This window comes from Bubalus kerabau, chromosome 2 (genome assembly GCF_029407905.1).
Source record: "Bubalus kerabau isolate K-KA32 ecotype Philippines breed swamp buffalo chromosome 2, PCC_UOA_SB_1v2, whole genome shotgun sequence".
Classification (NCBI taxonomy): domain Eukaryota; kingdom Metazoa; phylum Chordata; class Mammalia; order Artiodactyla; family Bovidae; genus Bubalus; species Bubalus kerabau.
The window spans coordinates 157,520,284-157,543,476 of NC_073625.1; the positions used below are offsets into that span (position 1 = coordinate 157,520,284).

The following is a 23,193-nucleotide window of genomic DNA, read 5'->3' on the forward strand; positions in this document are numbered from 1 at the left end:
CCCTTATGCCAGTGATTTAGGGAGACAGTGATCACTCTGATACGGGTATGTAGGGCCAAACTTGAGAAACTTGGGAACTGCCAGCCAATACAAACTGCAAAGTAGCAAGTACTCAACCTGGCCCATGTTATTGCCACTGGTGTTTGAACACCCAGGACAGCTTTTCTGGAATGAAAGCCTTAGAAGATTCTGCACTATAAGAAAAGGTCAATTACAGACAAATATTTATACAGTGGTGATAGGTCTCACATTGAGCCTTGGTGTTTTTATTTTATTTAACTTTTTCACAGATTATTATTTTTTTCTCTGTAAGTGGAAGGATTGGGCTTCGCTGTTGGCTCAGTGGTAAAGAATCTGCCCACCAATGCAGGAGACACAGGTTTGATCCCAGGGTTGGAAAGATCCCTGGAGAAGGAAATGGCAACCCACTCCTGTATTCTTGCCTGGGAAATCCCATAGTCAGAGGAGTCTGGCAGGCTACAGTTCATGGAATCACAAAAAAGTCAGACACAACAACTAAACAACAACAAGAACAAATGGAATGATTACCAAATTCAGTTAGCTGTTTTTTTAAAGTGAGAGGTATTTTCTGTGCATAAGCCCTACCTGGTCTCTAAGTCCATTGCCCTTACTTTTTGCAGGGATAAGTTTCATTGTGAGACTCCTACCCAGTAAAGCACTCTTGCCGCTCACTTAGCAGATGGAGAAGACAGGAGGAAATAACTTCCTCCAGTTCATGTGGATTTCCAACACAATTTCCGTGATTCCAAATGGCATATCTCCATCCAGCCCACGTTCCTGTCTGCACAATACTAAGCGGAGGTGGGGTGATTATTTAGCCACTTTGATCCATTTAAGCTCTGCTGGGTAATGGAAGCCCAAATACTTGACACATTTGATCTAATGAGTCCAAAATACATCATCCAAAAGCTTGTTTGCATGGCTAGAGCACCAAATAATGGCCAACTTTACACATCACACTGGGCTGTGACAGGTGTCCTGGAACCTCCTCTATCCAACTCAATGGGATTTTCATGCTCACTTCATGACCTTGTGTGACATTGTGCATTGAAACAACTTAATGTGATGGCATTTTATCTCTTAATTCCTCAGCATTAGCACAGGTGAGGCTACCAAAAATTCTGGAAGCACATCAAATGTCCAAATAGATAGAATTTCTTTTCCATTTAATTCAAAGCAGTTGCACTGCACCAGTTTCCCTATTTTATCTGTGTCAGACATACCAGAAGAAAGTCTCACTGTGTTCATTTTTAGTATGTGCTCCCGTTCAACTCAAAATAAAAGCTCCTCTTTCCCAAGTGAACCTGGGCTGCTCAGCTGCTAATATTAGAAATGAATGACATCAATATGGGGGCACGGTACACTTAGCTTTGTCAGTCAAATTTTGGAAATCCTAAACCTTAAGTCAAAGCTTTGGGAAAGTTACTGGAGAAAGGATATAGCTTCTTGAGAAGCCAAAGGTTGCATTTCTTCTTTCTAAAGACAGAATTGTCCTCTCGGTGGCGGAACTTGTTTTAAGACAATGGTTAGTCCCATGACAGATACATTAAATATAATTTCTAGTGTTGTTTTCTGGAGCATCCATCATGCACTTTTTATTTTAAGACAATAATAGAATTGTAAGAACTGAAATCAAGTGTCACTTAGGCACAGTATCAAATGCCATTTGATGTTTACAGGTCCTTTACAAATCAAAGATGCTAAAAGCAGAAGATTAGCAGCCTAAATGTGTTGTTTTAAATTGCTTGCTTCCTCATATGTGTATCTTAGACACTGTTTACAGTAAACTGCTTGGAAGAAAGGAACAGTTGGCTAAAATAGGTACCTTGCATTTGACCAAGAAAGATGCATGTTGCACAGGAGAAAAATCCCTTATTTAGAGGCTGACACAACAGAGACAAATTGAAGGCACATGTAAAGGGCTCCAGTGGCCTTGTCAAACTGGCAGAAACAAATTTGGTTTGACCTGGTTTTCACGGGCTCAGATCATTACATCATCTGCTGTTTTAGTCTAGCTGAACATCTTTCTGATCCTTCTAAACCACATTCTGCTGTGTGGGGAGCCTTACCTGGAAGCTACTAGTCAAACGTGGGGTGTGAAATGGAAAAAAAAAGAAATGTACAGTTAACCTGTTTTGAAAAATACAGAGCAGAAGGTATGTTCATTTGTCAGCCAGCTTGTTTTTATAGTTGTATGAGAACATACATTTTTACAGCCATGAAGGTGACTACAAATGGTGATAATGTTTTCTTCTGAGGGTACCGTTTATCACTGTTGACGGTGATTAATGATTCATTTGGAAACCAGCAGGCATATAAATGATTTAGCCACGCATTTTGATGACAGACATTGATAAGTAGCACAAGGAAACTTTGTTTCATTCCTTCCTTTATCTAAGTAGCAGCAAAGTAGAATGGGATTCTTTCAAATTCTTTGATTTAAAGGTTCAAGCTATTTATCTGTTGTAAATTCCAACTAGATTCTTATTCATTTTCTTTGGACATATAAAAAATCACCTGTTGATCTGTGCACTCTAAAAAAGTCTGCAGAAGTATAGCAAAAAGAGATTTCCCTATAGTTAATTAATCAGTTCAATAGAACTGTGTATGACATTGGGCAGGTTACTTAAACTTTTCAAGCTTCTTTCCTCATTCATAAATGGGGATATTAATAGCTCCCTGATTTTTCTTTCTTTAGGAGATTGAGAAAATATAAATGCAGCACCATTCACAGGAAACTTAAGTGTTCAAAAAATGATATTTACTTTCTTTCTTTCTTATTTTCTAGGAAAAGTGGCATCTTAAACACTGACGCTGGTGGGGTTCCGATTCGGGACTAAAGCTGTTAGAAGGTTGCTTCTGTGGCTTTCAAGACCTATTTCTGTGACCATATCCTCTTACTTCATGGATTTGTGCTTAGACATTGCAAACATCCTAAATCTATTATATGTGAATTGTGAGTCATTTTGCTAGGACCATTAAGACAGTGGGAAACAGGGGCTAAAGATAGATAATGGAGGTGAAGGAGAAGGTGGTATTCTGTTGGGAAAGGCAGTTTGGAGAATTCATGTGGGTCTGAGAAATTTAGAACCTTTCTTCTGTGACCGCCAGGAGGAGGGACATGGAGTTGGAACACAAGGTTGTGCATAAGAGCAGAACTTGGATGATCTGCACGGTGGAGATGGTGATATGGGTTGTGAAATGCTCATCAAAGTCTACTTATCACTTAAATAAAAGTTACTCACTGCTTTTTCTGTCCCAAGGATCTAAGGCATCAGAATAGCTGGAAATAATTCAGTCTGAAGTCAAGAGAATCTAGAACCTTTTTATCTAAGGGCATATCATTTGGGGTTCATGAACATGCATGAGAAAAATACATTTTTATTTTTCACCAACTTCTAACTGAAATTTAGCTCCTCCTTCAAGTATAAATGTTGGCAAGAAACCACAGAAGTACCCACATTAACTGTTATTTTGCCATCAAAAGAAATTACAGGTATTTTTCTACCACATCACAGTTACCTCAGAGATTTAAAAAAATAATTTGCACTGGCTATTTATACCTATCACCTTTTGGAAATTTGGCACTCAGCCTACTCCTAGAGCTTGTTATTTAATATATTGAGAAAGAAGTGCATGTCTTATTAGGTCACAAATTTGGATTTTAAATATTTTGAACTGTTTATCTAGTTAATCAGATTCTTGTATATTTTATGTTATGTGTTTAAAAGCACTTTTTCTAAGGAGTCCGTAAACTTCACCAGACTGCCAGAGGGGTCCATACATCAAGCATCTTGAATGTAGCTAAAAGAAATATGTCGTTTTAAAAATGCCTCTTCGTGCCTCCATCTGCCACACACTAACATGGGTTTACAAGCATCTTTTTCAAACTATGAGGGTAGGCAATCCTGAAAAGTTTTGAAAGTGAAATATGCCATACCCTATAGCTACTCTTTAAAATGTGTATAATAAAGTTGATAGTGTTGGTGTTTAGTATACCTTTGTTTAATTTTAGTAAGTTACAAAAAATTTTTAGGCCCTTGCTGAATTTACTTCCAATTCAGGCTTGCTGCTTGAATTACCTCTACTGCTGCTGCTACTGTTAAGTCGCTTCAGTCGTGTCTGACTCTGTGTGACCCCACAGACAGCAGCCCACCAGGCTCCCCTGTCCCTGGGATTCTCCAGGCAAGAACACTGGAGTGGGTTGCCATTTCCTTCTCCAATGCATGAAAGTGAAAAGTGAAAGTGAAGTCGCTCACTCGTGTCCGACTCCTAGCGACCCCATGGACCACAGCCTACCAGGCTCCTCCATCCATGGGATTTTCCAGGCAGGAGTACTGGAGTGGAGTCTTGACCCTAAGGTCTCCCATTACGGGGCTCTTCAAGAGCCTCATCCATCCGTCTATAGCTGGAGTCTGCTGGGCTTACCCACTAGGGCAGAGGAGACAGAAGAGGATTTGCCATCCCCAGGGCTCTGGGGTTTCAGCCTCATGCATGGTATTTTGTAACAATTTACTTTAGTGTGATTCATTCATTCAATCATTTCGCATGTCATTCCATATTATATTTGTGTTTGTTTTAACATAAAATAATGTTTCCTTACTAATTCTTCAAGTAAGTTTGTTGTCTCAGAGATGTGCCATGTTGGTTCCAAAGCTTTACCAGGTGCCCCTTGGCACCTTCTGCTGCCCCAGTTTGAGAGACTTGGTTATAAACTATTATCAGCCATTTATACCTTAGTGTGAAGAAGTTTCAGACTTTTTCTTATGTCAGCTTGGAGGGATTAGATGAAACAGTCAAGAAATAAAGCACTCAAGTTCTGAAAGAATTGGAAGAGGGAATAAAAGTAGGGTGGCAGGACTTCTCAGGTTGTTCTAGTGGTAAAGAACCTGTCTGCCAATGCAGAAGACTTAAGTGCCGCAGGTTCAATCCTTGTGTTGGGAAGATCCCCTGGAGGGGGGCATGGCAACCCACTCCAGTATTCTCTCCTGGAGAATCCCATGGACAGGGGAGCCTGAAGGGCTATGTCCATAGGGTTGCAAAGAATCAGACATGACTGAAATGACTTAGCACGCACACATGGCAGGAAGATGAAAGAATTGGCCCCACAGGGGAAAATAAACTTTGCCGCCTTCTAAATTTTGTCCAATATCACATCTCTCTTAACAACCAAATGATCACACTTTCTTGTGTGAATATCACACATATACTTGCATTTTCAACACTAAGAAGAAAGAATCAAAAGCTTTCAAAGTTTTCTTCACCCTGGGGTGATGATTTGTTTTCAAAGAAGTTCCACAAGATGAAGCAAAGGTAAAGCCTTCTGTATCATCCACTTTGTAATGAGATTTGTGTTAGTTTCCACTGTAATGAGATGTGTAGTTTTCAAAGGCAAAATAAACAAAAAAGCATCTAAGACAGATTTCATGCTCCAAATCTTCCCAATTCCATTTCTTACTTTCCCTTTAGAAAGTAAAAGCAGCCACGTGACCGAGACTGAGGCATGAGCTTGACTGAGGGGTGGGGTGATATTTAAATATGCACTTAATCAAAAGCAAATGCTTCCAGTCATCATGTATTCGTTTGCCATTCACTTTCTTTGACAGAGGAAGGTAAAACTAATGCCTGTTTTCTCTGTGGGCTCAGTCCTCTACATCTGCTTTCAGAGTGCCATACATCATGGTGCATGTTGTTTTTGGGTTTTAGTTGCTCAGTCGTGTCTGACTCTTTGCAACCCCATGGACTGTAGCCCACCAGGATCCTCTGTCCATGGGATTTTCCAGGCAAGAATACTAGAGTGGGTTGGCATTCCCTTCTCCAGGGGCTCTTCCAGATCCAGAGATTGAACCCAGTTTTCCTGCGCTGCAGGCAGATTCTTTACTGACTGAGCCACCAGGAAAGTCCATATTATATGTAATATGAGTTTCTCCTTCCAGACTGAGATCTGTGAGGGCAGGAACTGTGTCTAAAGTACCTGCTTATTCCCAACATAGAGCAAAGTCCTGGGCACGTAGCAGTTGTTTGATGATGCTGACAGGGATGCTTTTATATTATTCTTTTGCTGTGGATAAAGACTGTTGTCACTCACTTGTTTCACTCCTGTTGGCTAGGGAGACTCTGTGGTTTACTGCCAACTCATGCCTCTGCTGAAGACTCCTGGACAAAAGAGTCCAAAATGCAGTACTTGGGTACAATCTCAAAAACAATGGAATGATCTCTGTTCATTTCCAAGGCAAACCATTCAATATCACAGTAATCCAAGTCTATGCCCTGACCAGTAATGCTGAAGAAGCTGAAGTTGAATGGTTCTATGAAGACCTACAAGACCTTCTAGAATTAACACTCAAAAAAAAATAAAAAACGAACAAAAAAAAAGATATCCTTTTCATTATAGGGGACTTGAATGTAAAAATAGTAAGTCAAGAAATACCTGGAATAACAGGCAAATTTGGCCTTTGAGTACAAAACAAAGCAGGTCAAAGGATAACAGAGCTTTGCCAAGAGAATGCACTGGTCATAGCAAACACCTTCTTCCAACAACACAAGAGAAGACTATACGGGGACATTACCAGATGGTCAACACCGAAATCAGATTGATTATATTCTTTGCAGTCAAAGATGGAGAAGCTCTATATAGTCACCAAAAACAAGACCAGGAACTGACTGTGGCTCAGATCATGAACTCCTTATTGCCAAATTCAGACTTAAAGAAAGTAGGGAAAACCACTAGATCATTCAAGTATGACCTAAATCAAATACCTTATGATTATACAGTGGAAATGACAAATAGATTCAAAGGATTAGATCTGATAGACAGAGTGCCTGAAGAACTATGCACAGAGGTTCGTGACACTGTACAGGAGACAGTGATCAAGACCATCCCCAAGAAAAAGAAAAGCAAAAAGGCAAAATGGTTGTCCGAGGAGGCTTTAAAAATAGCTGAGAAAAGAAGAGAAGCTAAAGGCATAGGAGAAAAGGAAAGATATACATCCATTTGAATGCAGAGTTCCAAAGAATAGCAAGGAGAGATAAGAAAGCCTTCTTCAGCGATCAATGCAAAGAAATAGAGGAAAACAACAGAATGGGAAAGACTAGAGATCTCTTCAAGAAAATTAGAGATACTAAGGGAACATTTCATGCAAAGATGGGCACAATAAAGGACAGAAATGGTAGGGACCTAACAGGAACAGAAGATATTAAGAAGAGGTAGCAAGAATACACTGAAGAACTATACAAAAAAGATCTTCACACCCCAGATAATCATGATAGTGTGCTCACTGACCTAGAGCCAGACATCCTGGAATGTGAAGTCAAGTGGGCCTTAGGAAGCATCACTGTGAACAAAGCTAGTGGAGGTGATGGAATTCGAATTGAGCTATTTCAAATAGTAAAAGATGATGCTGTGAAAGTGCTGCACTCAATATGCCAGAAAATCTGGAAAACTCAGCAGTGACCACAGGACTGGAAAGGTCAGTTTTCATTCCAATCCCAAAGAAGGGCAATGCCAAAGAATGTTCAGACTACCACACAGTTGCACTCATCTCACACGTTAGCAAAGTAATGCTCAAAATTCTCCAAGCCAGGCTTCAACAGTACATTAACTGTGAACTTCCAGATGTTCAAGCTGGATTTAGAAAAGGCAGAGGAACCAGAGATCAAATTGCAAACATCCATTGGATCATTAAAAAAGCAAGAGAGTTCCAGAAAAATATCTACTTCTGCTTTATTGACTATACCAAAGCCTTCGACTGTATGGATCACAACAAACTGTGGAAAATTCTTCAAGAGATGGGAATACCAGACCACCTGACCTGCCTCCTGAGAAACCTGCATGCAGGTCAGGAAGCAACAGTTAGAACTGGATGTGGTAACAACAGACTGGTTCCAAATCAGGAAAGGAGTACATCAAGGCTGTATATTGTCACCCTGCTTATTTAACTTAGATGCAGAGTACATCATGCAAAATGCTGGGCTGGATAAAGCACAAGCTGGAATCAAGATTGCTGGGAGAAATATCAGTAACCTCACATACACAGATGACACCACCCTTATGGCAGAAAGCAAAGAACTAAAGAGCCTCTTGATGAAAGTGAAAGAGGAGAGTGAAAAAGTTGGCTTAAAACTCAACATTCAGAAAACTAAGATCATGGCATCCGATCCCATCACTTCATGGCAAATAGATGGGGAAACAGTGGAAACAGTGATGACTTTATTTTTTGGGGCTCCAAAATCACTGTAGATGGTGACTGCAGCCATGAAATTAAAGACACTTGCTCCTTGGAAAAAAAAAGCTGTGACTAACCTAGACAGCGTATTAAAAAGCAGAGACATTACTTTGCCAAAACATGTCCATCTAGTCAAAGCTATGATTTTTCCAGTAGTCATGTATGGATGTGAGAGTTGGACTATAAAGAAAGCTGAGCATTGAAGAATTGATGCTGTTGAATTGTGGTGTTGGAGAAGACTCTTGAGAGTCCCTTGGACTGCAAGGAGATCCAACCAGTCCATTCTAAAGGAAATCAGTCCTGAGTGTTCACTGGAAGGACTGATGCTGAAGCTGAAACTCCAATACTTTGGCCACCTGATTGGAAGAACCAAATCATTTGGAAAGACCCTGATTCTGGGAAAGATTGAAGGCATGAGAAGAAGGCAACAACAGAGGATGAGATTGTTGGATGGCATCACTGACGCAATGGACATGAGTTTGAGTAGGCTCCGGGAGTTGGTGAGGGACAGGGAAGCATGCCGTGCTGCAGCCCTTGGGGTCACAAAGAGTCGGACATTCTGAGCAACTGAACTGAACTGAACTTAAATAACTCTGGAAAAGAATCTTTTGACTGGATATTGTAAGGCTAAGAACAAAAAGAACTGAACAAAAACACTATTATCTAGTTGCCAAATTTTTTTCTTACAGGGGTATGAGTTAGTAATTTTGAAACTAAGGTTGAATACTAATGTTGACAAATAAGAAATGCAGTGAGTGAACACTAGACCCAGAAATTAATCAAAAACAGAACAAAATTGAGGGCCCCTTGAAGCCAACATCCCTTTATCATTTCATTTCATTTTTTATATAAACAGTCTCACATTGACAGAACATTGTGTTTGTTTCTTCTTTCCTTTTTGTTTTTCTAATCTGGCAGATGTTTACTCAGCAGCTACTAAGATGCATCCAGAGCTTGTAACTGATTTTGAGGTTAATGAACGCTCCTTCTCTCCAGCAGAATAATACATCAAACTGATCTGTGAGATCAGTGAGATCTGAATGCAGTGAGAACTGAATGCCATTGGCCTGTGACTTTATTTGGAGCCCTATTATAAATGACTAATGATTGGTCAGGTTAGAGTGCTGAATTTAGTTTATTTTCATTCTTCAGCCTCTACATCGGTCTTTTTAATTGGTCTTTACATTGGTCTTTTTACCTGATATCTTAGTTTGCAATGTCTCAAAAGTAGGGAAATTGCATCTTGTTCTGTGGTGACGATGAAGTGGCGCTCGCTGGAGGGCATAAAACCGCATCTTCTCATGGTGACTAGGAGAATACACACCCACAGCCATAAGAACAGCTCTCCTAGATACAGAGCTCTCTCTATGCCAATCCTTTCTGATTGTATTTGACACAAAAGTAAAGCTCTTCTGATAGACTCATGAAAGGGAGGAAGGGAGAGAAGACCACCCCTTTTATGAAACAGCAAGGCATTGGAGGCATTGGAAGAATATATTCTTCAGGACCCTAAGATCTTTTGAAATTCTTTTGAAGTTTGAAAATGAAATCAAATTTCTCTCTTTAGGCTTGGGTAAATTTTTATTAAAATATACAATTAAAAAAATGGACTCTAAGCATTTTAAGATAATTACCACAGGGCAACTATAAAATCCTGTGAAATAACCTGGCTTTATGCTTTTGTGAATCAGTCCATTGTAAGAAATTAGTTAATTTCAGTTGGTTAAAATCAGTAGCAGTACTTCATTCAAGTTGACTGACTTCACTAGTTCTAAGCAAGATTTAGATGGCAAGAATTCGTGGGATAGGGCCCAATGTTGATGGCAGAATAGCGGGGGACCTGACAGTTCTTGGATGTGGCCCCAAAGAAGTCAATTTCCAACTCTGGTGTCATCATTATATGATGAGAAAGAAGACCCTGGCAGGAAATCCATACTTTCCATACAGTGGCAGCCGAATAGCTGGTTATTTTAGTAAAAACTCTGATGAAGCCTAATTTTTGACAGTATGATGCCAAAGTGGATGATTCAGTAAAAGTTTTGAATCCATTTTGAATCTACTAGGCTGTTTAACATCTGTAACATATCTTTGACTTTTAAAATGGAGAAGCAGGCAATCATAAACCTATTTTTTGTTTGTTCCTCACTAACTGAGTAAACATAAGCACACTTTATTTTCCCTGTGGCTGAACTCAGCTTTTTGATAATAGCAACAATTTATAGAGCACCTACCACATGCCAGCATCATTCTAGGTGCTTTTACACACAATTCATGCATATAAAGGTATGCAGTCTTTCCAAGTAAACACTCCTGTGCCCATTTTATCCATGAGGAAGTGGAAGCTGAGAGAGCTTAAGGGTCACACACACGTAGCACGCATAACAGAGTCAGGAGCAGAGCTCGGCTGTTGGTCTGTGTTGCTTCCCCTGTTCCACTCTGCCTTCAGGGGGCCTGCCCATCTGAAATGACCCAACTGTTAGCAATTCCCTAGAGAGACAGGCAGTGATGGGGTCCCTGCCTGGGGCAGGCCATTTTGGGAGGCCTAGAGAAAAAAGAAAATGAGTTTCTGCAACTCTTTTGCTAGGCATCCACACCCCCTCCTGGCACCTCCTCATCTGCTTTAGGCCCCCCAACCTCCCACCCCTGACTGAAGCTTTCCACAGTTTCTGTGATTGATGCCACAGCGGTGGTGGGAGTTGGTGAACTGCCACTCATCTCACTCCTCTGCCGATCAGCCTTCAGACTGAAACAACAGGAGAGGAAAATAGGCAAAAAAAAAAAAAAAGTGTACCACTCCTACTGGTTCAAAATTCAACAGAACTGATTTCATCCTGTTCTTCACTTTTTTGAAAAGAGAAAAAAATGAAGTCACTAGCATGCTTTGCTGATTGGAGATGGGATGACCAATGGGACCGAAACAGACCACTTCTCAACTTGTGGGGTGTGGAATTAAGGGCATGGAAAGGGGAATGAGAAGGAAAGTTGTGAAAGGCTGAGTTAGCCTTGCCTGAAAAAGAAAGTTGGATAAAGAATGATTTTTAGTACAAGGCATCCAATGAACACTTTGGAGCTACCGTGGGATCTAAGGCCATCAGTTCAGTACAGTTCAGTTCAGTTGCTCAGTCATGTCCAACTCTTTGCAACCCATAATTCACACTTTAAAGCTGATGTTATTCATACACTCAGGATGTGTTTATTGAGCACCTACTGTTAAGGCAGGTTCCAGGTTCCAGGGCTGTGACAGTGAACAAAACAAATAAAATTCCTGACCTCATGAGGCTTACATTTTAGTGGAGTGGCCAAATAAACAAGTAGGCACAGTAATAAGTTCAGTGACTGAGAGGTGCTCTGCAAACATAGACGCTGGCTGATGGCGAAGGCAAGGTGGTCAGGGGCAGCCCCTCGGAGGAGGTGACACCCGAGCAGGGGCACACAAGATAAAAATGAGTTATGTCAGCCCCCAAGAAGGCCTTGGGGAAGAGAGTAGCCAGACAGAGAGATAAGCAAGGCCCCGAGGTGGGACAAGCCTGAGGAGCAGAAGGAGGTGGATGTGGCGGAGGTCAGTGTGTGAGGTGGGAGCAGTTCAAGATGAGGTTAGAGAAAGAGTCGGGAGCCAGGACTTAATAAGGCTGCTGGCAACCAGCTTAACTCTCTATCCAGGCAGAGAAGACAGAAAAGGTCCCCAGGTTGCTATGGACTGTATACTAAGAACTAATTTATTTAAACAGAACTGTAAACAGAGAGGAGATGAATCTTTGCTGGAGAAGTTTTAGAAGAGAACTAAGACTTTGTGGATCAGATTAAGGGAGCTTCCTTTGGGGCCAGGTCCTGCCTTCCTAGATGGGTTACGGTTGTGGTATTGGGACCTAGGGTTACACAACTCTGGGGCCCCATTGTATTCTTACGTGCATAACCTCCCTTTCCCAACTGTATGGCTCAGGGGTCCTGTCTCAGGCTGATTCCCCTTTCTGTACCTTTTCTTTATTCTCTCTTGCCCCTTCTGGTCTCAAGTATCACCAGTTCCCAGGCTCTGTCTCTCTTCTCTTTATGAACTTCTCTCTCAGGAAAGGCAGAACAACTTATTCTCACTAAGGTGTAAATGACTGATATGAACAAAGTACTGCCTGGAGGGGCAAGAGGAAATTAGCACCCTATGATTCTCAGGGATCAGGAAGAAGGGCTCTTTGCACATGCATTTGTTTGGAATGCTTTTCTCACATATTCTCACTCAAGACTCAGCCCCAGTGTCCCCTTCCCAAGGCTTCTTGACGAGGTGCTATTCTTCCACTGAGTTGGCCTCTCACTTCTGCCCGTCTTTGTTACTTTGTGCATGGTCTGGTTGATCTGTCCCTCCACAAGCTCATAGGCTTCTTGAGGACAGGTATCATGTCTCATTTACCTGTTTCTCAGGCCCTGACACAATGCCAGGCTCATGTTGATCATCTGAGCAAGGAGCTGGGCAGAGTCATAAGAGCTGTGTTTACTTTGATCATAGTAAGCTATGGTCTTCATGGGCCCGAGTTTAATTAATGACAGTTCTACATTCATTACAATTTTGATTTCCTCAACATTACAAATATTGCTGCCTAAATTCCTACCAATTTAAGATGCACTAATTGACAAGTTTCCTCTTTTAACATGCAAATACTCATAAAGGGGTTAAGTCCTTTCATTCACACAAAAGACATTTATTGTGTCTCTGCTCTGTGCAACACATTATCCCGTCACTCACACCAAAATGCTAAGGAGTTTACAAGGAATTGCTTTTTTCCCCTGATGCAGTGTATCAAGAGTCCCAAGTCACAGCCTGCTAATTCTACTTTTAAGAATCTACCTAAAAGAAAAATTTAAGGATTTGCAATTAGTTTAATGCACAAAAAATAAGGATTGTAGTCATTTATAATGATTAAAGGAAGAAAAACATCCAATAATGGGAGGAGAATCAAATTAAGTTTCATCAGTATTATGGATTATTATGTAACTATTTAAAATTTATTAAATAGAATGCTTTACTTACAAAAGAAAATGCCTGGATTACCATGGTAAGTGAGAAAAGCAGGACATAAAGTTTGTTGCAGTATGATCTATTATAATGCACAGCAGAAATCCTGTGAGGAAATTCACTAAAAATGTAAATCTTGGTAGTTCTTCTAAGTGGTAAGATATGGTTGACTTTTAGTTTCCATATATTTATATTTTATAAACCTTTTGTATTTAGTAGGTATTGCTCTTGGAGAAAAGAACATTTACTGCATTGGAAAACCAGAACCACATCCCTCTCGTTGCTAAGATCAATTGCAGAAAAGGGCTGGGATGGAGGGGATGGGGACAACCTTCTGGGCAAGATGAGCCTGCACCTGAGTGAGAGCAGCATGGAGGGCCCAGCTGACAGTCGGGGTGCTGCCCCCTGCAGGTGGAATTGGGAAGAGCACATACCAGGAGACGGGAAGGCACAGATGCCTTCTGGGGTAGCTCCACCTTGCCTAGCCTTAGCCTGGGATGGAACTGGGACTCCTCCAGGTTTGAACAAGAGGAACAAAGGCTCTGGCTCCAGACTAGCTGCACAGCTGAACAAGAACCATCTTTCTGGGTATGTTTTCCCATAGCTATAATGAGCTTATCATCTCAGCCAGGATCACTTTCTTTTGGCATTTTGCAGCTTAAGTTGGTGTAGTTTATCACCATCTAGCAATGTTAACTAACTGTTAGCAGGAGCTGGACTTCTAGGTTGAACCCACAGGAACAAAACACCCACATACAGCTCCAGACCCCAGTGAGCTCTCTTAAGTTTTGCCTCTGAATCTTAAGCTCATCTCTCTAATGGCTAATACCTTCTTTTTCTCCTTCTCCCCAAATAGACACATTCAGCAGCAATCCATCAAATTGTTTTGCAGAAGTCATCTCTGACTACTCTTCCCATAATACCTGTAGCCCCCTAAAAAAAAAAAAAAAAAAGACTTCAAGTGAAACTGGAGACAAGGAGGTATAGTGTTGAGAAGCAGGAATCAGCAGCAAAGACATTTGATTTTAAAGCTTAGTTCCATTCATCACTCACACCAGGATTATGGGCTAGTCACTTAACCTCCCCAAGTTTCAGTATCTCCGCCGGTGAAATATTCATAAACACAGTGCCCACCTAACCTGCTCACAGGTGGTTCTGAGAGTCAAATGCGATAAAGCATGTGAAAGGGCTAGAGAGTTTTAGAGTTCTTTACAAATGTTAGGTATTGTCCTGATAATAACTAATGGGATTGATCATTTCAGGAGCTGTTGCATAAGGTGAAGTGGTGGTGAAAAGGCAATCTATCATTTGTGTGCTTTCACAGGGAACAATAATAACCTTATTAGACTGGTGGACAGACTTGGTAGTGAATCAAATCATTCACACTGTTAAGAACCTCACTGAAATGTTCTGAGTAGCCAGTTATGCAGCAAAAAGAAAAATAATGATCAATAACTATTCTGAATAGAAGTGAAGACAAATATTTTGTGAAAAAGAAAGTTTGAATTCCCTCTTTGCTCATCAAGACCTGCACTCAAATTCAGGGCAAGGAAAGAAATTAGGAAGTGAATTGACTTAAATTATCAAGGTAATAAGTACTGTGTGTGTGTGTGTGTGTGTATGTATGTGTGCATGTGTGTGTGTGTGTGTGTGTGCTTGTATGTGTGCATGCACACGTGCGTTGGGGTTGGAAAGGAATAGAAACATAATTGAGGGGAAAAATAGGAAGAAAAAATAAAATATCATGTTCTGACTAAACTGAGGTTCATTTGTGGAATTTCAAAATTATTTTATAAATAGTTCTCAGTCTCCTATTTCATTCATTTATTCAAGAAATATGTGTTAAGTATCCACTGTATGCAAGAGCTGACAAGGCAGTAAAAAATATAAACACACCTTGCCCTCATGGCCTGTAAAGTCTAGTTGGGGAAATAAACATTACAAAAATAATTATGTTATTGCATTATCTGGTAGCTCAGTTGGTAAAGAATCCGCCTGCCAGTGCAGGAGATCCAGCTTCGATCGCTGGGTGGGGAAGATCTCCTGGAGAAGGAAATGGCAACACACTCCAGGTTTCTTCCCTGGAAAATCCCATGGACAGAGGAGCCTGGCAGGCTTCAGTCCATGGGTCGCAGAGAATTGGACACGGCTTAGTGACTAAACCACCATTACATTATTTTAGTGTTACAAAGGAGAAGCATCGGGTACAACGAGTACGTCTCCCATATCATCAAAGGCTTAGGAAATCGCAGCCTAAGGCATCTTTATTGTAAACCATCCCCAAGAAGCAGTGGTTATTGTGAAATCTAGAACCAAAAAGGAGTGAATTTTTTTTTTTTTTTTAACATTTAAGGTAGAGAACAAAGTCTCTCAAGGTCAGTTCCTCCATCTGATTCTGGCTATTTTACCTATTCTCTTTAAGACTTTATTTCCACATCTATAAAATGGATATTTCTTAGTTTTTATCTCTTAGGAATACTGCAGGGACTTAAAAAATTATTCATGTGCACAGCCTAGCTCAGTACCCACCATACAGAATGAACTCAGTAAGTGCTAACTGTTCTAGTTATTGTTACCTTATTAGCTACTATGCAGAGTACATCATGAGAAACACTGGGCTGGAAGAAGCACAAGCTGGAATCAAGATTGCCAGGAGAAATATCAATAACCTCAGATATGCAGACGACATCACCCTTATGGCAGAAAGTGAAGAGGAACTAAAAAGCCTCTTGATGAAAGTGAAAGAGGAGAGTGAAAAAATTGGCTTAAAGCTCAACATTTAGAAAACGAAGATCATGGCATCTGGTCCCACCACTTCATGGCAAATAGATGGGGAAACAGTGGAAACAGTGTCAGACTTTATTTTGGGGGGGCTCCAAAATCACTGCAGATGGTGATTGCAGCCATGAAATTAAAAGACGCTTACTCCTTGGAAGGAAAGTTATGACCAACCTAGATAGCATATTCAAAAGCAGAGACATTACTTTGCCAACAAAGGTCCATCTAGTCAAGGTTATGGTTTTTCCAGTAGTCATGTATGGATGTGAGAGTTGGACTATGAAGAAAGCTGAGAGCTGAAGAATTGATGCTTTTGAACTGTGGCATTGGAGAAGACTCTTGAGAGTCCCTTGGACTGCAAGGAGATCCAACCAGTCCATTCTAAAGGAGATCAGTCTTGGGTGTTCTTTGGAAGCAATGATGCTCAAGCTGCAATCCCAGTACTTTGGCCACCTCATGCAAAGTGTTGACTCATTGGAAAAGACTCTGATGCTGGGAGGGATTGGGGGCAGGAGGAAAAGGGGACAACAGAGGATGAGATGGCTGGATGGCATCACTGAATTGATAGACGTGAGTCTGAGTGAACTCTGGGAGTTGGTGATGGACAGGGAGGCCTGGGGTGCTTCAATTCATGGGGTCACAAAGAGTTGGACACGACTGAGCGACTGAACTGGACTGAACTGAACTGAGTGGACATTAAGTTGTGAAACTTGCAAGAGATTTTTGATTGGCTTCTAGAAAGCTTAGAATGAAATTTGTGAACCACAGGACATCAGTTTTAAATTGTTAGAATTTGCATAGTTAATCTCATTGGCTCCATTTTTGGCTCCACTTTGTTTTTCTTCACTAGACCAATACACAGTATGAACGAATGGATGGATGGAAGGACAGCATGATGGATGGATACATGAATAACCTCTCAACTAAATCAGGAATAATTCTTTCAGATAGACAAATAGTGCTCAGGAGTTGGACATTCTCTCTACAATGTCACAGAAGAGAACTCTGACTCATAGTAACTCATTCCTTGACTTTTATATCTATTCAGACATGAGTGAATATATTGCTTCCTGGAGTTAACACTGAATGTATCTAAATGCTACAAAACAACCGCCACCACCACAAGAATCAACTGAGTAACCAATTCATAAGGTATACTTAGAAAATGTTTTACAGGTCAAAATTCATCTGCTACTCGCTAATGTTCATGTCTTTCTTTCTGTGGTTATAATACAAAAGAAGCTGTCAAGATGATTCTATTACTGGATTCAGCCAATGGCCACTTATGTTTCCAGACTCTTGGATACACACATACACAGGTAAACTTTCCTTTCAGAACTCCAGTACGTACAAAGATTTTACTGGAGGACTTCTTGCTATATCACTATGCACTGTTATTTAGGAAGAATAATAGAAACAAGAGGCAAAGAATCCTAAATCTGAAAGTGGGATATATGAATTTAAAATGGCAATCCACTCCCGTATTCCTGCCTGGAAAATCCCATGGACTGAGGAGCCTGGTAGGCTACAGTCCATGGGGTCGCAAAGAGTCGGACACGGCTGAGCGACTTCACTTCATTTTAACTAGAGAACATACATCTTGGTTAACCCAGGCCAGCCTCTGATTACACCTGTTTCTTGGTGCACAATTATTCTTGGGACAACCCATCCTGTTACTTTCCAAAGCATACTACTTTGAATAATAAATTACATGTTCACCTACTCTAATCTAGTTGCTAACTCTGACCTTGAGTCTCAGACTGGAAGGAAAATAGAGCCTCCTTCTGCTAGAGAGGGGAAGAGAGGAAAACAAATATCAGAAGTGAGTGATGACTAGGCTCACGCCTTCTCACTAACCCCCCACCCCCCCACCCCAATCTAGCTACTATGATTAAGGCTCTCCAGAGTAAGAAGGGATTAGAAATAGCCAGAGAGGTTCATGGGAATCTCTGACCAAGTACATGCTCCTTGGGCCCCAGGGTGCCCAGGAGAATTCTGAGTCATAGCAGGAAGCTTCACACTAATCTCAGGTGACCGACAGATCAGGACAGCATGGTGGCCTGGAAGCTTCCTATGCTTTCTCCTACTCATTGACACCATTTGGAGAAGAAGGAAGGAGAAGGGAAGAGAGATTCCTAATGGAGAGTTTAACCCTTGAAATCAGAAGAGACAGAACTATCTTTAAATGGAATATTTTAAATGCCCTCTTGTCTGCCTTAGCAAGAATGGGAACATTAGAGAAAAATAAGACCAGTTGTAAGAATCAAAGAAATGTCTTTCTTCCTTCACATGTAAGTAGTTAGGGGAAAATATCATCCAGTCTACACTTACGTCCTCAGATCTCAGCTCAGGGCCAGGGGCAGGGCAGACACTCAACAAATGTTCATTGAATGGAGATTCTAACTTCAAATCATGTCAAAAAAGACAAAAGAGCTCTGGACTATTCAAGTATAATCCTGCAGAAATATTAAAGTGCTTCCTTGAACTAATATTCATGACTATAGTTACCATAATAGGGAAAGAAAAAAACAACCAAGGAATTTAGAGGATCATCTTTGTGAACTGCTGAGCCTTAAACTGAGCTATGTCTCCCCATGGTACCATATTACAAGCTAGTCAAATATTACAAGGATTTAACCTTCCTTTATGGCATTTCCTTTATAGTCTCTGCCAGAGGCAAGCTAGTAGATTATAGTCTCTATTGATCTTACTTAGATAAGGAAATCCCAGTATCCCAATTTCTACCAGTTAGACAAAATACATTTTGAATAGTTACATATCATTGCCTCTTCGGTTCTGCAAAGGGAGAAAAAATATATATGTACTCGAGATTTATCATTAAAGTAGCAGGTACTGGAGGAATGTGGATTAAATTATTGAGAATTTATTTATATGACTCTGGGCTGTTTGATAACAGAATTATTTCTTTCAGTGAACAAAAAGAATGTATCTCTTAGATTAACTGGTAAATATAACTATATTTAGGCATATTAGATCCCAGTAGTACTTATTATTGGTCTCAAGGGTTATAGAACACTATGATTATTGCAAATCTTAACATGTTCCCACCCACAACACTTTTTTCTTTTCTTTAAGTCAAATTGCAATTTTCTTTTCCAGTTTTCTAACTAGGGTAAAAAAATAAAGTTGAAAAATCTTTGGGAGACTCTGCCCTTTTCTCTTATTAGAGCCTTGCTAAGCAGTCATTCTTTTATAAATGTAGAGAGAAGCATGTTCTGGAATGAGCTTTAAGTTTAATTTGGCTCACTTTGGGAAATTGGCTGTAAGCCTTTGTTGCTGTTCTGTAAAATATTAAGATTCCACTGGGGGGATGGAGCCTTGGTGTGGTAAATTGTTAGCTGAAAGGAAAGTGGGTGCTAATCCTTAGACCAAGAGAAAGGAAATCTGGACTCAGACCTTCCTGGCATCTTTTCTATGGATTAAATGAATGAACTTGGACATTGATGGGTCAAAGCAGCCTCATTTCATTGCCAAGATGCATCGACTAGCCAGCACCATAACTTGGTATTCACTGCTTCTCTATAAAATTGGCAGGAAAAAAGACAATCAAGATCCAATTCAGTGACTCATTAAGTACATCTTCAATGTCGAGGGCTAGTCCAATCACAGAACATCAGATGCAGAGGTGCTGATGAAATCCAATTTGCAGCTGGCTCACCCCAGGATTCATGCAGTTTGCACATACATGTATGCATAAAGCAGCACTAACATCTAAAAAGTGGCCAATATCTGTGGGAGGAAGAATTATCATTGAAGGACACTTTCTGAATAATGTGGCTGTTTATAGTCTATTTCAGTTTGAGGTTTTACAGAAAACCCTATAATCTGATTCAAGGTGTTTATAGAGAAGTGGTGGCTGAGTCTGAATTCCTGCATGTCCAGACCTGGGGACTGGGCCATCTACAAACAATGATTATATAAACCCCCAGGAAGGAAATGTCCTTACGGGGAAACCTTAAAATCATTAAGTACCTTTAGTGTAGTCACTCATGGAGGATTTATTGAGTAGCCACTGTGCCAGGTTCTGGGGGTATAGAGGCAAAAATGATGATATGTAGGCCAGCATTAGTATATGCTAATGGTAAGCTGCACAGTGGGGCTAACTGGGAGGTGGGGTAGGAGCAGAAAAGTGGGTGAGGACCACCAGCTTGGTGGTATTTGGATGAGGTTTCGGGAAGGAAGAATCTGAGTTAAGAATTGAGGAGAGAGGAGGTGTTCACAGGTAGAGAAGTGGAAGAAGGTGCCCAACGCAGAGGAGCCAGTTTGAGTAGAGAGATGCACCTAAACAAGATGGGATGTTTGATGGATAAACAGTGGGGGTCTTGAAACAGAGCTAAACAGGTCAATGGCAACTAGAGTAAGAAGGGCTTGAATGCCACGCTTAGCTGGTTTGAAATGTAACCTGTAGGTGCTATACAGCTATCAGAGTATTTAAGCAAAGATAAAATATCATCCAATTTACACTGCAAAAAGATACTGACGGCAGTGTGGAGGATGGCTTGGAGGCGGCAGTGATTGGCGAGAGGGAGATCAATTAGGAGGTGATTTTGGTAGTCTACAGAAGAAAGTCTTAGAATATAAACAAGGCAGCTGCCTCTGATTGACAAGAGGTCTGTAAGGGATCTAGGGTACAGCAGCTGTTGTCTTTGCAGACTGAAGAGTTTTACAGGCTCTAAAAACATTGCATGTGTGTGCTTGATGAATGAAGGGAGACCAACTGAGGAATCATCCTCAGGAAATGTAGACATCTTTTTTTGCAATAACCTCAGACCTTTGCAATCTTTTCTCCTCCACTCTACGTCAGTGATGGATAACTTCTTTTCTTCCCTAGGAATCATGGAAAGCAAATGGAAAACTCACATAGGGAAATCCTGCAAAGAATTAATTATAGATTTGTCTTGATTCTCAGGTGCTTAGAACCACAGAGGGGGTCCCCCTTCTGAAGTAGGTGAATGAGGAGCACAGTGTTACCTCTCTGGGATGTGGAGAAGAACAGACAGTGCTGGGATCTGAGGGCTTCCCAGGTGGCTCAATGGTAAAGATTCACCTGCCAAGCAGGAGATGCGGGTTTTATCCCTGAGTTAGGAAGATCCCCTGGAGAAGGAAATAACAACCTGCTCTAGTATTCTTGCCTGGAAAATACCATGGACAGAGGAGCCTGGAGGGCTATGGTCTATAGGGTTGCAAAGAGTCAGACGTGACTTGGCGACTGGACAACAGTTGGGATCTGAGCTGGAGAAATGGATGCCAAAAACCAGAGGGAAGAATGATGGTTGAAAAGGTGAGGCAGTGATGTGAGATTGCTTCTGAAGTGGATGACTGCAGACTGTTTCACGATTGAATGAATTTTATTTTTCTGCTTTTAGTGATGGAAAATTTTCCCGGCAACGAGACTTGCCTACCTCTTAAATTTTGCTTTCAGGTCTGCTTCTTCAAGGCTGATCCTACTCATCAAGAATGGCTTCTGGAACCACTGCAATGGCTATGTTCAGGACCCTGTTCAGTATGACTTTCCATCTCTGGCCAATTTGGGCATCTCTTTGGGAAGTCATGGTCTCACAAGCTGTGTTGGCGGGACTCAAATAGGACATCAACATCTTCCCCTGGATGAGTCTGCCACATCCTGTCAATACCAGCTGCTTGGCGTGTAACTTATTTTCTCCAGTCCCCACTTTGTCTTCACAGGAAGACTGAAAACTCCCTGAAAGGAACAACCCTGTCTTGGAGTTCTCAGCTACATGTTTGGTGAGAGAGCTATTGTGTGGGCTTCCTAAAAACCTACAAGATGGCCCAGGTTCTACTGTCACACATGCCCCAGCCAACCCCACCACCTCTTTACCACACCATCATTTGCACCCTGGAATGAAAAGCCAGATTGTTTCTGCAAAGAACTTTCCCCGCAATTTTTGTGGGTGGTCATTCCATACAGCACACTTAACGTGACTGAATAACTGGGCAGACTGTGGGATCCTCCAGTCTGAACCGTAGCCTCCAGGGGCTTCTTGTATTTATTAGAAGGAAGGGGAAATGCAGGCTGCTGGTGCACCTTTTACATCCATTGTGAAAAGCATGAGTGTAAGTTAAGTAAGAAATTAGTCACCTAGATGTTCCCCTAAATCCCTGAGAGTCAGTGTGTATGCAGGAGGGAGATGCTGAAGAAAGAGAGCATGGTGGGCAGGGAAAAGCTACTAGGAGTCGAGTCTGGGTCCTGGGTGGCCGGTGTGACTACTCAGTCCTAAAATAAACTGGACCCATTCCTCAGTGCTGGGGGCAGAATCTCCAAATGTGCCCTGCAAGACAGCTCACTGTGGAGTGGGGAGAAACGTTACAAGTGCTCGTGTTTGCATCTGTAATCCCTTCTTTTTACAATGCCTACTTTAAAATATACTTTATAATTACTATAATATTGGCATAGTAATACATGAACATATTTTAAAAATAAATATTTGTTTATTGGAAGTGCTTAGTTTTCCCAATTAAGACACACAATGAAGGCAGCGTGGAGATAAATGCTATGATACAAATAAGCCATCCATCAAAAGCCCTGTTTTCTAAGAGTTTACATTCTAGTTAGGGAGCTGAAAATACACATACACATCACGTACGCTCAGTAGCTGTTGTTTCCCCAGACACACAAACACAGTGAGTGCAGTAATGATTCTCGAAGATCAGGACAGACATAACAAAAAGACTGAGCAGAATGGAGATGAAGAACAAAGAGCATACATTTTACCAGTAATAGGATGGGTCCCCGGGGGTTGATGTTATTATTCTTGTGTGTATGGGATTCTTAATACACCAAAGGAAAAGAGTTTTTAATGCCCTATAAAAGAAAATAGAAAGGAAGCAAAGACATCTTCACATAGGCTGTCGGGAGCCAAGCCATTCCAGTTCCCCAGGAGACTGCGCATGTCATTACAAAGCAGAAGAGAAAGGCACGGAAAATTTTGATAATTCCATTCTTCACAAAGGCAGCTTGACTTCCCATGTGAACTGTTCTAGAGATCTTTCTTCAAGTTAGTGTAAACTAAAAACATACAGGAAATTCAGAAGTTTTCAAAGAGATTCAGATCTGCAGTAGGTCCCCAGTATTGGTAGTAATGTTCTCTTTACAGAGAATTTGTGCCCCGCTCTTTACATATGTTT

At 41.0% G+C, this 23,193-nt stretch overlaps 1 protein-coding gene and 2 long non-coding RNA genes across 4 annotated transcripts in view; 2 read left to right on the top strand and 1 right to left on the bottom strand.

The window, feature by feature from the left end:
* KCNAB1 (potassium voltage-gated channel subfamily A regulatory beta subunit 1) overlaps positions 1-23,193 on the bottom strand; it is a 439,216-nt gene that overhangs the window by 132,514 nt on the left and 283,509 nt on the right. The window lies entirely within an intron of this gene.
* LOC129643993 (uncharacterized) overlaps positions 1-23,193 on the top strand; it is a 76,325-nt gene that overhangs the window by 39,287 nt on the left and 13,845 nt on the right. The window lies entirely within an intron of this gene.
* LOC129643992 (uncharacterized) lies at positions 1,939-11,010 on the top strand. The gene is made up of 3 exons (XR_008710645.1): positions 1,939-2,177; positions 2,810-5,334; positions 6,132-11,010. It is a non-coding gene; the product is annotated as an uncharacterized LOC129643992 (long non-coding RNA).